The 15363-nt window shown below is 36.2% G+C and overlaps 1 pseudogene; it reads right to left on the reverse strand.

Annotated features, from left to right (window-relative positions):
* Positions 1–1585: 1585 nt before the first annotated feature.
* Positions 1586–2226, reverse strand: LOC102276762 (lys-63-specific deubiquitinase BRCC36-like; annotated as a pseudogene).
* Between the last annotated feature and the right edge of the window lie 13137 nt (positions 2227–15363).

A 15363-nucleotide genomic window follows, 5' to 3' on the forward strand; every position in this document is an offset into this window, starting at 1 on the left:
AAGGTAAATTCAAACATCAAATGAACAAATTGTGTTTTCTTTTATTCTTTTGCTATAAGAAATCTGCTTTTACAACTACTTTATTTGTAAATTTCAGAGTTATACTTTAACAAATGAATTTATCTTAACCTACTAAAGACAGCTGGTAGAAACACTGCTCTCTCTACAGTATCTAACACTTCACTACCCTGTACACACATCCTGTGGCGACTTGTTCAAAACTCACTTACATAATCCTTGAAATTAGACAAATTGTGAAATTTGGTGAAATAATTAAATTTAAATAAATGTTAGCAACTGACAAAATCCCATGGACGGAGGAGCCTGGTGCACTGCAGTCCATGGGGTTGCTAGGAGTCAGACACGACTGAACGACTTCACTTTCACTTTTCACTTTCATCCATTGGAGAAGGAAATGGCAACCCACTCCAGTGTTCTTGCCTGGAGAATCCCAGGGACGGGGGAGCCTGGTGGGCTGCCATCTCTGGGGTCACACAGAGTCGGACACGACTGATGCGACTTATCAGCAGCAGCAGCAGCAGCAGCAGCAACTGACAACAATTGTTTCCCTATCCTGGTTTACCAACTGTTTACAGTAATCAATTAGCACTTAGGACTGTTATGTATATCCACAGAATTTTAGAACCCAGACAGTGAAGTAGAGATCCCAAGATACTAAATAACTTACCTCAAAATTCCATTTCTCCTTTTTAAAAACTGCCCCATTCCCATTTGTAACTTGTAATGAAACATGGCTTGGCAATGTTTTCCACCATCCTACAAAAATTTTTAAATTTTAACATCATTGTTTTATACTAAATAAATTAAACTTTAGCAAGATTTAAGGTAAAATATACAGTCTCAGCAGTATGCGAACCGTGAACTTCCAGATGTTCAAGCTGGTTTTAGAAAAGGCAGAGGAACCAGAGATCAAATTGCCAACATCCGCTGGATCATGGAAAAAGCAAGAGAGTTCCAGAAAAACATCTATTTCTGCTTTATTGCCTATGCCAAAGTCTTTGACTGTGTGGATCACAATAAACTGTGGAAATTTCTGAAAGAGATGGGAATACCAGACCACCTGACCTGCCTCTTGAGAAACCTGTATGCAGGACAGGAAGCAACAGTTAGAACTGGACATGGAACAACAGACTGGTTCCAAATAGGAAAAGGAGTACGTCAAGGCTGTATATTGTTACCCTGCTTATTTAGCTTATATGCAGAGTACATCATGCGAAATGCTGGGCTGGATGAAGCACAAGCTGGAATGAAGTTTGTTGGGAGAAATATCAATAACCTCAGATATGCAGATGACACCACCCTTATGGAAGAAAGTGAAGAGGAATTAAAGATCCTCTTGATTAAAAAGGAGAGTAAAAAAGCTGGCTTAAAACTCAACATTTAAAAAATAAAAGTCATGGCATCTGGTCCAATCACTTCATGGCAAACAGATGGAGAAACAGTGGAAACAGTGACAGACTTTATTTTCTTGGCTGAGAAAATCACTTTAGATGGTGACTATAGCCATGAAATTAAAAGATGCTTCCTCCTTAGAAGAAAAGCTATGACCAACTTGGACAGCATATTAAAAAAACAGAGACATCACTTTGCTGACAAAGGTCCATATGGACCTTTCTCCAATAGTCACATGAGGTACAATATAAATTGGGATTCCAATTCACTCATATTCTGAGCTCTTTTGGACTTGTATGGATTAAAAGCAAGTATAGATTACCCATCCAGTCTTTGTACATTTACCTCCTATGAAACAGGAAAATATAAGCTTGACAATGCCTTGTTCCATCATCTGGTACATGGCTTGGTGTGAAAATCAACAAGTGAAGGCCAAACAGTTATATGGGGATGGGAATGATACCAGCCTGCAACTCTCATGGGGCGACCTGTTAGTTCAGCCAACTTCTCTGCCTCTGTTGAGGCCACAGACAACTATTTGGAAAAATTTCCACTCTATCCTTCCTCTTATCAGAACATCGCAAGATGATGACAAAATGAACATGAACTCTTATGTTGATGTCAACTTTTCAGCAACAATACAGATTTCAGTTCCAATACATGTAAATTTGGAGTCACTACTTAAATCACCATTCAACGCCCCTATGCACAACCCCATCACCTCCTCCCTCTCTGTGCCGACATGTGATTGAGACATACTAGGAAAGCATCCAGATGAACTGCTCTCACTGCCTGCACCACTGGCACTGCCATCTTGACCCAGTCCAACTCACGTCTGCCTCCCACCAGCTTGGGCCGACCAACCAGTTGCTCAGGCGTGTGGGTTGAATCCAAACATTCTTTGCTTAAATCCACAGAACTAAGTGTCTAAGAAAGACACAAACTTTTGTTCTGAATTATCATGTATTTTTTAATGTTTTTTAATAAGTTATTAGTCATTCCAATTCAAATATATTAATTTCACAGATTTCATCCAGGAAAAATGCTACTCATTACCTTTCAAAAATTTTTTTACTAATGCTGCATTTTTAAGTATTAGAAAAACAATTGCAATACCACACATGAAGTTTTCATTCAGAATAATTCATGTTTTAAAAATTATTGGATTGATTTATTAATTGATAATCAAAAAATTCTTTTCTCATAAACTTATATGAAGCCCAGTAAAAACACTTTTTCCTTATTTAGAGACTACCAGAATTTATTTAAAATGGCAAAGAAAAGTTAGTAAATCTACATTTACTATTGAACGGTCTACTAGTTATATTTCTAAAAACCCCTTTTTCAATATTTTACATCATTGATATCTGGAAAAATAATCAGAGTTATAAAAATCCAAGCCTGATTATCTGTGTTCTCAGATCCTTCAAACTTTGTTCTTAATTATATGAAGAGCACAATGCAGCATTATAGCACTTGAGGCTTAATATCATTTCATTTAATTCTGTAGCCTCAAATACCTAATGATTATGAAAAATGATAATATGATGATGTGATTTATAAAATTAAAATATTCACTATTCAATTTGACTCTGTTTAAAGCAACAAATAACAAAATACTGATATCTTAATAGTTCTTAACGGTAACTTAAAATCTAAGACTGATGGTGACTTGTAGGGTACACACCAGTTCAGCATAATGGCTGCCCTCAATTCTTACAGGTCAGTAAATATATTATTGGCCTATGCCCAATGTGTATTATTTTGAATATCACCCCTGAATATACCTGTCCTTTCTCGAAGCTAAACTGGGCACAGTGTTGGTTTAGACAGACAAACAGAAAGACAAACAAGCTTAAACCATCAGTCTGACAACCAAAATGCATTAAAAATTCATAGGTAATTAATGAGAACCTACTGTACAGCACAAGGAACTCTACACAACGCTCTGTGGTGAACTAATGGGAAGGAAATTTTAAAAAGAGGGTATATGTGTGCATATGGCTGAATTACTTTGCTGTGCAGTGGAAACTAACACAACACTGTAAGGCAACTATGTGTGTTAGGAGCTCAGTCGAATCTGTCTCTTTGCAATCCCAAGGAATTCACCAAGTAAGAATACTAGGGTGGATAGCCATTTCCTTCTCCAGGGGATCTTCCTGACCCAGGGATCAAACCGGGGTGTCCTGCATTGCAGGTGGATTCTTTACCATCTAACCAACTAGGGAAGCCCAAAGCAACTATACTCCAATGAATTTTTTTAAAAGTCATCTTAACTGCAATCTACAGCAGAGCTACTAGTCATCTAGCTCTCAAAGTATCTATTCATAAGACAAGCCGCTTCCCCTTCTTTATGTTGCTGTCTCCCTAACTTTCCGGCCATGCATATATTCTCACTCTTCCCTATCAATGCATGTATTCTCACACCACTCCTGTCCACTGCATCAACTTGCAGAGAATCTCTCCTTAGTGGAGTCTTTTGCAGCTTGGAATTTTTGTCAACATTTCTCCACCCCCTCAGCTTCCCCCGCAACCCCTTGTAAGGATCACTTGGTCACCTGCCTTATTTGCTCATCAGTACTGTTCCAGATATAATCATGTCATCTCCCTTTATCTATTATCTAAGCCAACAACAAAAGTCAAGGAGGCAAATACAGAGTCTTCCTGAGTGAGGAGGATGAAAGTTTTAAATACTTACATATTATTAATATATTTTGCCACCTTCACTCAAATCTAAATAGCTACTTATATTTTCACAGTAGTTCATACAACTTGTATAAGACCATTAACAGTATATTATTAAATATGTGGCTCTTTTTAAATGGCCCCATTCACCCTTTTCATAACGAAGCTTACTTCCACTTTATTTTTTTTCCCCTTGAGATATCAAGTATCAGTTTAGTGGAATTTTTTTCCCTGTCACCATTTGCTTAGCTTTTGTTTATGGTTTTTATATGATATCCCTACCCTTCTGGCATGAGGCAAGTGGCCTATTCTTTCTTTCCTTCTTTTTTCAGAACGTCTTGGGCATTGGAGGATCAGAGGAAGAGGATGAAGTGTAAATGCTGCCTTACTAACCGAATAGGAAACAGCATTCTCCCAACAGGTTTCAGTTTGAATATTACTCATTCCAGGACTGCAGGTGATGATCACCCTGCACAGGAAAGCCAAGTCTCCCATGATGAATAATGATCTCAAATACAACTGAGCAAAAGTGAGAATCATCACTGAGGCAGCATTTCCACTGGTAGAGCACTCCCTGAACATCTGGCCAGAAGGCTGGTTCAGAACTGACTCAAAGGTAGCCCTGTTGTTGAATTATTTCTTAAAATAGCTGTTCTACAGAAGGTGTTCCTCAGAGACAGCACCAAATACTGACCCAGTCTGTTCCTGCTTAGCTTAATGACAGGCTCAGTATTTTAGTTGCACTGCCTTCAGTTCTGTTATGTCACTCAGTCATGTCCAACTCTCTGTGACCCCATGGATTGCAGCACGCCAGGCTTCCCTGTCCATCACCAGCTCCCAGAGTTTGCTCAAACTCACGTCCATCGAGTCAGTGATACCATCCCACCATCTCATCCTCTGTCATCCCCTTCTCCGCGTGCCTTCGGTCTTTCCACCTTAGCATGGAAGAAATCCTACTTGCCTTCTCCTAACATATTAAGAGTGTGGACACAGGCTCCTGTCACCTCTTCTTCTCAGCTGTTCAAGGTAAAGTTTTTCTTTCAACAAGCTAGTGTTGACAAAGACTGGTTGGTTTTTGTCAGGTTTCAGCTGATAAAAGGAAACTTTCCAAACGGATCTCTATTCCTTTTCACTCTGTATCGAAAATAATGGGGTCAATGGTCTCGCTTTCAATGTAACTGTGCAGACTATGCATATAAAGCCTTTACTGCTTTGTGACTCATTCCTTCTGGAAGTTTCCTTCTCATTTCTTTTCCTTATTTATGATCCTCTATCGCAACTCAGACTCATTCCCTTACATCTTACCTATTATACATAAAACATCAACCATCCGGAGCCCATCAGTTTCTCTGTTTTATTTCAGTTTGAAGAAAATACATATAAAATAATAATAAACCATTTCTGTTCATTAAGAATAATATGATGAATACCCATGTACTCAACCTCCATGTTAACATAAATTTAAAGCCCATTGTGCACCTGTTCCCAACACATTCCCTCAGAAGCATGCACTTCTACCTTTGTACCTGTGATTCCGATTCATTTTTGGTTAAAACACTTCAGAATAATTTTTTAACTAATACATTACTTAACCTTTGTCCTTTCTTGAACTTTATATACATTAAATTATACTACATGCATTCTTATGTGAATATGTCTTTTATATAAGAAATGTATGGGATAGGTCCAGGTTAAAATCTCAAAATCTTCACATGATGGCTGTATTGGCTGTTTTTCACTCATTTTATTATTGTACAGTGTTCAACTCTATGACTACACCACAGTTTAATAATTGGTCCTATTTTTGGTGTCATAACAGTCAAAGGAAAAAGTCTTAAACAAACAAATTAAAACAAAAAGATTTTTTTAATAGTATAATATCCCCAACTAACTTTAAAAGTCATGATTGAAGAAAAATGATGTTCAAGAAGTAGAGTTGAGATACAGTTAGGAAGCCTTTGAAAACTAGAAGGAAAGAAAGATGGTAGACAGAATGACAAGTGGATCAGTTCAGGACATGCAACATCTGAAGAAGTATAGTTTCAGAAAGAGGGAATAGAAAAAAATAGAGGAGTACATTACTAAGAAAACAATTTCAAAAAGATTCTAGAAGGATATATGAAGGATATGAAATTTTTTATCAGAAAACTCATTAAGTGCCCAGTAAAGGAGATGAAAAACAATTCATGCCAATGCATATTGTTATGAAAGCTCAAGAGAGAAATGTCACACTAGAAGCAAGACAATGGAGGATGCTTTCAATCATTTAAAGAAAATAATTTTCAGCTAAGAATTCTATGCTGGTACATCCTCTCAATCTAGTGTGATGGTAGAAAATATATATTTTTAAACAGGATTTCTCTTGTTTTCAGATTTACTTTTCTTAAGCAAACCAAAAAAAAAAAAAAAATCTAGTACACCACATGGGAGAAAAGAAAAAAAACCCCAGGATGACAAGAAAGGAAAGCTTTAAGGATATAACCTGAAAATTTAAACATTTAAGAGAAATTATAATTCTGGGAAAGAATTCAAAGATAACTATGTGATACTCACATTGCAAATTATTCAAAGAAAGAAAAAGACGATTACTGAACTCAAGGAAAACAAAAATTTATGTAAGAATGCAGCAATTCAGGAGCTCTGATGTGATTTACTCCTATCTACATAAATTCTACCTACTTGCCGCCCTCATCCAACTTCTTAACTATACCTCTACTTCTGACGTGTGGATAGCTTCTCCAATAGTGTTAGTCGCTCAGTCATGTCCGACTCTTTGCAACCCCATGGATTGTAGCCCACCAGATTCCTCTGTCCATGGAATTCTTCAGGCAAGAATACTGGAGTGGGTTGCCATACCCTTCTCCAGGAGATCTTCCTGACCCAGAGATTGAACCCAGGCCTCCTGAATTGCAGGCAGATTCTTTACCATCTGAGCCACCAAGGAAGCCCTTCTCCAACAGAAGAGGACTAAAAGACAACATACAAAATCTTAAGCTCCAACAGCATCTCATTCTAAGCTAGACTCTGCCTTCAAGATAAACTTTTCACAAATTGTATTTTTCCACATAGACTAATAAACTGCATCTATCTGGCATGTGTATAAGATGTCAATATCAGAATCCTTTTATATTCATTATATTTATCTAAAACTGATAGGGAAATCTCTTTAAAAATTGTCAGCAATGAGACAGATGAGACTCAAGTCAATTTCGCACAATTTATCCTCTGCTAAACTAATATCATGTTCATACTCCTTATCAAGCTGTTTTTCTTTCCTGTTTGACCTACTTCATAAAGCTTCACATGAAATGAGGTTGAAATAATGCTACAAATAAATGTGTGGTTTTAATATGCTCTGAAATATAGGAAGGAAAATTCCTTTTGATGTCTTTGAGTATAAAAAGTAGACAATTAGAGGTAATAGGTAATCATTGCTGGTACCAATCTGTAATACATGAGAGAGGCAAAACTTTATTTTACAAATTGAGATGATAGGCAAACAGCTGAGGATTAGAGAAAAAATATTACAACAAGCAGCCAATATGACATGGATGTCAAGGGGGAACAGTGCCCAACAGAAAGTTTATATCTATACAAAGTGACCGACTTTATATAAAATAAAATTAAGTTACTACAAGAGAGAAGTGTCAATATAGGCAATATGAAATGCCTATTCATCTTATGTAACCTACTTTTGCTTTAAGCTTCCCTGGGTGATTTCTTACAACTAGAGTATATAGTCATACTCATTTAAACACAAATGCTTTACAAAGAACTTGTATAATTTTTATTGTGATATTTAAGTGCTGCATTTTGCTGCATTGGGGATATACTTAAAAGGCAGAATGTGAAAGAATGATTTCTAAATAGTTTGTCATGTTTTAACAATTGTGAATGAGGTGAATCTTTATTTCTCTTTGTCAGTTTCATCACAGAAATACCAAATTAGCATCTATCTGGTTGTAGATAGTTTATTCTTTCTCTTTATTAAAAAGTAACCTTCCCATTTGCTTCTGTAATTAATTTTGTTATTATAATCTATAGGCTTTTATATAATAATTCTAATTACTTTACAGAATTATTTAAATTATAACTCGCAATTGGAATATATCTACTTCATGCTTCTATCTTTGTTCATGGTCTTTCCACTACCAGGAACGCCTCATACTACATTTCTGTGATTCCAAATCCCAAATACCTACCCCTTAGTAAAATGTCAGTTTTGTTTTTTTAATTTAATTTTTTTTTTAAACTTTACATAATTGTATTAGTTTTGCCAAATATCAAAATGAATCTGCCACAGGTATACATGTGTTCCCCATCCTGAACCCACCTCCCTCCTCCCTCCCCATACCATCCCTCTGGGTCGTCCCAGTGCTCTAGCCCCAAGCATCCAGTATCGTGCATCAAACCTCGCCTCTGATGGTTCAGCTGGAAGGAATACTTTGTTGTCCTTAAACTCCTAAAACAATTTAGCCATACCACTGCAATGGCAGGCTTCCCAGAGAGCTCAGTTAGTAAATGCAATTCAGGAGACCCCAGTTCAATTCCTGGGTCAGGAAGTTCCCAGGTAGAAGGGACAGGCTACCCACTCCAGTATTCTTGGGCTTCCCTTGTGGCTCAGCTGGTAGAATCTACTTGAAATGTGGGCAATCTGGTTTTGACTCCTGGGTTGGGAAGATCCCCTGGAGAAGGGAAAGGCTGCCCACTCCAGTATTCTGCCCTGGAGAATTCCATGAACTGTATAGTCCATGGGGTCGCAAAGAGTTGGACATGACTGAGTGACTTTCACTTCATTTTCACTGCAATGGCAGTACTCATGACTTCTCATACCATAATATATAGTCACTTGTCTGTCTCAGGACCCCTCTTTGAAGTAGGCTTAGTTATTTGTGTATTTTGTGTGGATCACAATAAACTGTGGAAAATTCTGAAAGAGATGGGAATACCAGACCACCTGACCTGCTTCTTGAGAAACCTGTATGCAGGTCACAAAGCAACAGTTAGAACTGGACATGGAACAGACTGGTTCCAAACAGGAAAAAGAGTACATCAAGGCTGTATACTATATCCCTGCTTTTTAACTTATATGCAGAGTACATCATGAGAAACGCTGGGCTGGAGGAAGCACAAGCTGGAATCAAGATTGCTGGGAGAAATATCAATAACCTCAGATATGCAGATGGCACCACCCTTATGGCAGAAAGCAAAGAAGAAATAAAGAGCCTCTTACGAAACTGAAAAAGGAGAGTGAAAAAGTTGACTTAAAGCTCAACATTCAGAAAACTAAGATCATGGCATCTGGTCCCATCACTTCATGGCAAATAGATGGGGAAACAGTGGAAATAGTGGCTGACTTAATTTTGGGGGACTCCAAAATCACTGCAGATGGTGATTGCAACCATGAAATTAAAAGACGCTTACTCCTTGGGAAAAAAGTTATCACCAACCTAGATAGCATATTAAAAAGTAGATATATTACTTTACAAACAAAGGTTCGTCTAGTCAAGGTTATGGTTTTTCCAGTAGTCATATATGGATGTGAGAGTTGGACTATAAAGAAAGCTGAGCTTTGAAGAATTGATGCTTTTGAACTGTGGTGTTGGAGAAGACTCTTGAGAGTCCCTTGGACTGCAAGGAGATCCAACCAGTCCATCCTAAAGGAGATCAATTCTGGGTGTTCATTGGAAGGACTGATGTTGATGATTAAACTCCAATAATTTGGCTACCTGATGCGAAGACCTAACTCATTTGAAAAGACCCTGATGCTGGGAAAGATTGAGGGCAGGAGGAGATGGGGACAACAGAGGATGAGATAGTTGGATGGCATCACCAACTCAATGGACATGAGTTTGGGTGAACTCTGAGAGTTGGCGATGGACAGGGAGGCCTGGCGTGCTGCGGTTTATGAGGTCCCAAAGAGTCGGACATTACTAAGCGACTGAACTGACCTGAAGCAGAAATATTATTGCATGGATAAATTAACATTTATTAATGTTTGCTTTAAAAAGCTCTAGCAAAACATGAACCTGAAAAAAAAAACTGTATATTTGTATTCTGATCATGAAAAGCAGTGGCCCAAAATAAATGAGAATTTTTCTTCCAGCATATTTCTTAGATTAAGCAATCAACCATAAAATCTTAGATGACTTAAACAAACCTGACCAGTTTCAGACATCTGTCCCACCTAGGGCCACATAACTACTACAAAGTCACCCTCTGTGTAATACCCTGGACATGAAATGGGAGTAAAAGTATAAAGGTTGCAGGTGACTTCTCTGTATGTGTCCAATACATTGACTTTAGAGACTCATTTCTCTCAGACCTATCCAACTATCATAACACCATCAATTAATGTTATAATCCCAAGAAACAAAATCTAGGTCCTCCTAACAAAATGGGTAGAGACTTCAATATTCAGGTACATCTTAAAGGTGAGATAGAGAGATTGACTCTACAAGTTTCCAACAGCTTTATTGTTTTAGCGTTTATATTAAGTCCACAATCTATTTTGAACTGGTATTTTTGTGTATAGTAGAAGATAGGAATTATAGTTTATTTTAAATTACAGCTAGCTTTTTAACCTAGCACCCTGTGTTTAAATGACCATCCTTTTCCTCCACACTGCTGTGTCAACTCTTATAAATCAGGAGATCATATTTGTGATTGCTTTCTGAAAACTATTGTTTCATGGTTCTATTCGTGCATTCTTTTCTTAATATTTTGGTCTTAAATACTATGGTTATGTAATAAAGTTTGTATCTGATAAAGTAAACTTTATCTTTACTTCCAGATAAAGTTTGTATCTGGAAGAACACATCTCCCAGCTTTGTTCTTGTTCAAGAGTGCCCTGTTTATTCACAGCTTTTGATTTTCCATAAAAACATTGGAAATAGCCTGTTACTTTCCTCCAGGAAAACCTGTTGGAATGTTGACTGGAGTCTATTAGGGAAATTTTACTTCTTTAAAATATTGATTCTTCAATTCCATTGACATAAAATACCATGATCAAATTATATTTATTATTTTGGCATAGATTGCAGCCAGTATTTCCAAACTCCTTGTTTGAGTATAACTGTAAAGGTTTCTAAATATAAATAATTTATCAGTGTACTTTACAGTTGGGAATGCCATGTGACATAGGTCTGGCTTATTAAACACAGGGGACGATTAAGAGGCTTTTTAAAAATTAATGTGTCTATTGAAATATCGTTGATGTACAGTATTATATAAGTTATAGATATACAATATAGTGATTCATATTTTAAAGGTTACACCTCATTTATAGTTATTAAGAAATATTGGCTATATTCCCCACACTGTATATCCTTTTAGATTATTTTATACCTAATAGTTTTTACCTCTTAATCCCCTACCCCTATATTGCCCCTTTCCACTTCCAACTCCCCAGTGGTACACACTAGTTTGTTCTCTATATCTGTGAATCTGTTTCTTTTTTGTCATATTCACTAGTTTGTTCCATTTTTTAGATTCAACATATAAATGATATAACACAATATTTGTCTTTCTCTGACATTTCACTTAGCCTAGTACCTTCCAAGTCCAACCATGTTGTTGCAAATGGCAAAATTTCATTCTTTTGTATGGCTGAGTAGTATTTCATTGTGTATATATACCACAACTTCTGTATCCACTCACTTGTTGGTGGATAATGAGGCTTTTATATTCCTAATAAAGGGCACTGTAAGTAAGTGGAACTGTTTTCCTCTTTCTTATGCACTAAACATATAAGTGAGCCATCACTATCCAAAGGAGTCACCAACTAGACCAAATTAAGGCCAGATGCTACTTACTTCCAAAAAAAAAAAAAAAAAACTTCATTTATTAAGTTACTAATTACCTAAGGTTTCATATTCTCAAAGGACAACCCATTGCTAAGCAAAATTATATTTTTAAAAAGAAAAAAACACTAGATTAGAATTATATGTATTCTTTCCATGTAGGAAGTCTCTGATAACTAGAAATGCTAAACAAAATAGTGTGATTGAGAAGAAATTAGTCTCCAAAATTTACAAATAGCTCATGTGGCTCAATATTCAAAAAAACAAACAATGCAATAAAAAAAATGGGCAGAAGACATTTTTGAGAAATAGATATTTCTCCAAAGAAGACATACAGATGCTCAACAAACACAGGAAATGATGCACAACATCACTAATTATTAGAGAAATGCAAATCAAAATTACAATGGAATATCATCTTTCACCAGTCAGACTGGCAATCATCAAAAAATCTACAGTAAATGCTGGAGAGGATGTGGAGAAAAGAGAACTCTCCTATACTGCTGGTGGAAAAGTAAATTGGTACAGTATGGAGGTTCCTTAAAAAACTAAAAATAGAGCTACCATATGATCTAGCAATCCCACTCCTGGGCATATGTCTGAAGAAAAACATACACCCCAACATTCACTGCAGCACTGTTTACAATAGCCAAGACATGAAAGCAACTTAAATGTCCATCAAGAGATGAATGGATAAAGAAGATGTGGTACATATATACAAAGGAATATCACTCAACTATTAAAAGAATGAAATAATGCCACTTGCAGCATCATGGATGGACCCATGGATGTGACTCATGTCACACTGAGTGAAATAAGTTGGACAAAGAAAGACAGGTATATATGGTATCGCTTTTGTGCAGAATCTTAAAAAAATGATACAAATGAACTTAGTTACAAGACAGAAAGAGACTCACAGGCTTAGAGAATGAATTTACGATTACCAGGTGGGAAGGGTTCGGGGAAGAATAAATCGGGAGTTTGAGACTGACATGTACACACTGCTATATTTAAAATAGATAACCAGGACTCCCCTGGTGGTCCAGAGGTTGAGAATCCACCTTGCAGTACAAGGCATGCAGGTTTGACCCCTGGTTGGGGAACTAAGATCCCACGTGCTGCAGAGCAACTAAGCCCATGTGCCACAACTAGAAAGCCCACAGGCTGCAACTTTTGAGTACATGTGATGCTGGAGACTTTGTACTTGCAATAAAAGATCTGCATGATGCCACAAAGATCCCACATGCTACAACTAGGATTTGATGTGGTCAAATAAATAAATATTTTAAAAAATTAAAATAATAGATAACCAACAAGGACCTACTGCAAAAATAATATAGAAAGAAAAGGAAAAAAGTGAGCACGGAAATTACCAATTTTATGAAGACCTGCCACAAATGGCTAGTAAGAAGAATTTCACTTCATTAATTATTAGATAAATAAAAACTAGAACTAAAAACTTAATTGAATAGCAGGAATTAATACAACATTGTAAACAACTATACTTCAATAAGGGCTTCCCAGGTGTCTCAGATGGTAAAGATTCTGCCTTCATTGCAGGAGACCTAGGTTCAATCCCTGGATTGGGACGATCCCCTGGAGAAGGGAATAGGAAGCTACTCCAATATTCTTGCCTGGAGAATACCATGGACAGAAGAGCCTGGTGGGCTACAGTCCATGGGGTCACAAAGAATAGGACACAACTGAGTGACTAACGCTATGCTAATACTTCAATAAAAAATTAATTAGAAAGCTTTCAGTCTACTATAAATTAGAAATATTAAAGAACTCATATAAATAATAACATTACTTTTCTTGGCTATATATAAAATTCATATGCAGTAAGCATCTTGAAAACATCAATTCCTAATGTAATATAATGTCTTACTTAACTTGCGTAAAGGAACAATATATCCTTCTCCTCACTAAAAGTTTCACATGTTATTCCCAGTGTCTGTGTTTGATCTTTTAAAGACAAAGCAAAACACAGATAAAGAACAGACTTTTGGACTCTGTGGGAGAAGATGAGGGTGGGATGATTTGAGAGAATAGCACTGAAACGTGTATATTACCATATGTGAAATAGATCACCAGTCCAAGTTCAGTGCATGAGACAGGGTGCTCAGGGCCAGTGCACTAGGATGACCGTGAGGAATGGGATGGAGAGGGAGGTGGGAGGGGGGTTTTCAGGATGGGGGGACACATGTACACCCATGGCTGATTCATGTCAATGTATGGCAAAAACCACTATAATATTGTAAAGTAATTAGCCTCCAATTAAAATAAATTAATTAAAAAAAAAAGACAAAGCAAAAACCCTATGGTGGGTAAATGGTGTTCTTATTTTATAATTTGGTCATTTACACTAAATGATTTAATGATTTACTAACTATGGATGACTGCCTTTCCCTTCAAATGCCTTTAAGATATTATTATTTTGAAAATTTGTAAATATATTTTATTTGCTTAAATGTCACAACTAGATGTAAATAACATTTGTTTTTTAAAATATTTCAAAAATAGCACCTAATATGACTCTTTAATAGAGCAAGATAGCATGTGCTAAGATAAGAAGTGAAATATACCCGAGGATTAATATGTAGTTTATAGATTAAAACTTTATTTTAAAAGTTGCACCAGAGTCACCTTTCCTAAACATAGAATTATTTTGTCAGAACTCTTGGATCCATAAAAAAAATTAGATCTTAAAAAATTTCTCTAAATACCATTTTCATGCTTATTTGGAATCACCTTGTTTCAATTTGAGTCAATGAAAAATTGTTTGTTATGATCTGAAAGGCAGTTTTCCAGGGGATCTCTAGTGAACAATGGAAATAATTAAACCAAACTATAGCCCATAATCCCAGACTGCTACTCTATACTACTCTACCCACCCCCCAATACAAATACCTGTGGTTTCAAAAGATTCCTATAAATAAAGTATACTATTTAAATATAATTTTCTACAATAAGCATACAAAATAAAAGTAGATCACCTATTGTTGGTGGCAATTTATGCCATATTCATTAGCAGTTGGAGAAAATAAAGTTACATCATAAACTTTTCTCTATAAATTTTCAAGGAAAAACACATTTTCCTTGAGTAATATACAAAAACTGACTAATAGTTTTCATTTATTTGATAAAGATGAAGACCCTCTGTCTCTTGACGACATCTTAATTCATCAGATCTTTTCCATATTATTATTACAGCCCAGAAATAATCCCTGTACACTGTCTTGGCTATTCCTACTACGAGTTTAAAAACAAGAGCTATTGAAAAACTCAAAGGACGTCCTAATTAACATGCTAAAGAGTTATATAATAATAATATAATAAGTTATAATAATACCTAATACCCAAGTCCATTGCATTGAAGAAAATAATGTCATTCTTTCTCTTTTCCTCTCACCAAATGCCCTTCTCCACTAATGATTCTCTTTCTTCCTAATATTTAGAGCTT

Source organism: Bos mutus, chromosome 4 (genome assembly GCF_027580195.1).
Source record: "Bos mutus isolate GX-2022 chromosome 4, NWIPB_WYAK_1.1, whole genome shotgun sequence".
In the NCBI taxonomy this organism is placed as follows: Eukaryota; Metazoa; Chordata; class Mammalia; order Artiodactyla; family Bovidae; genus Bos; species Bos mutus.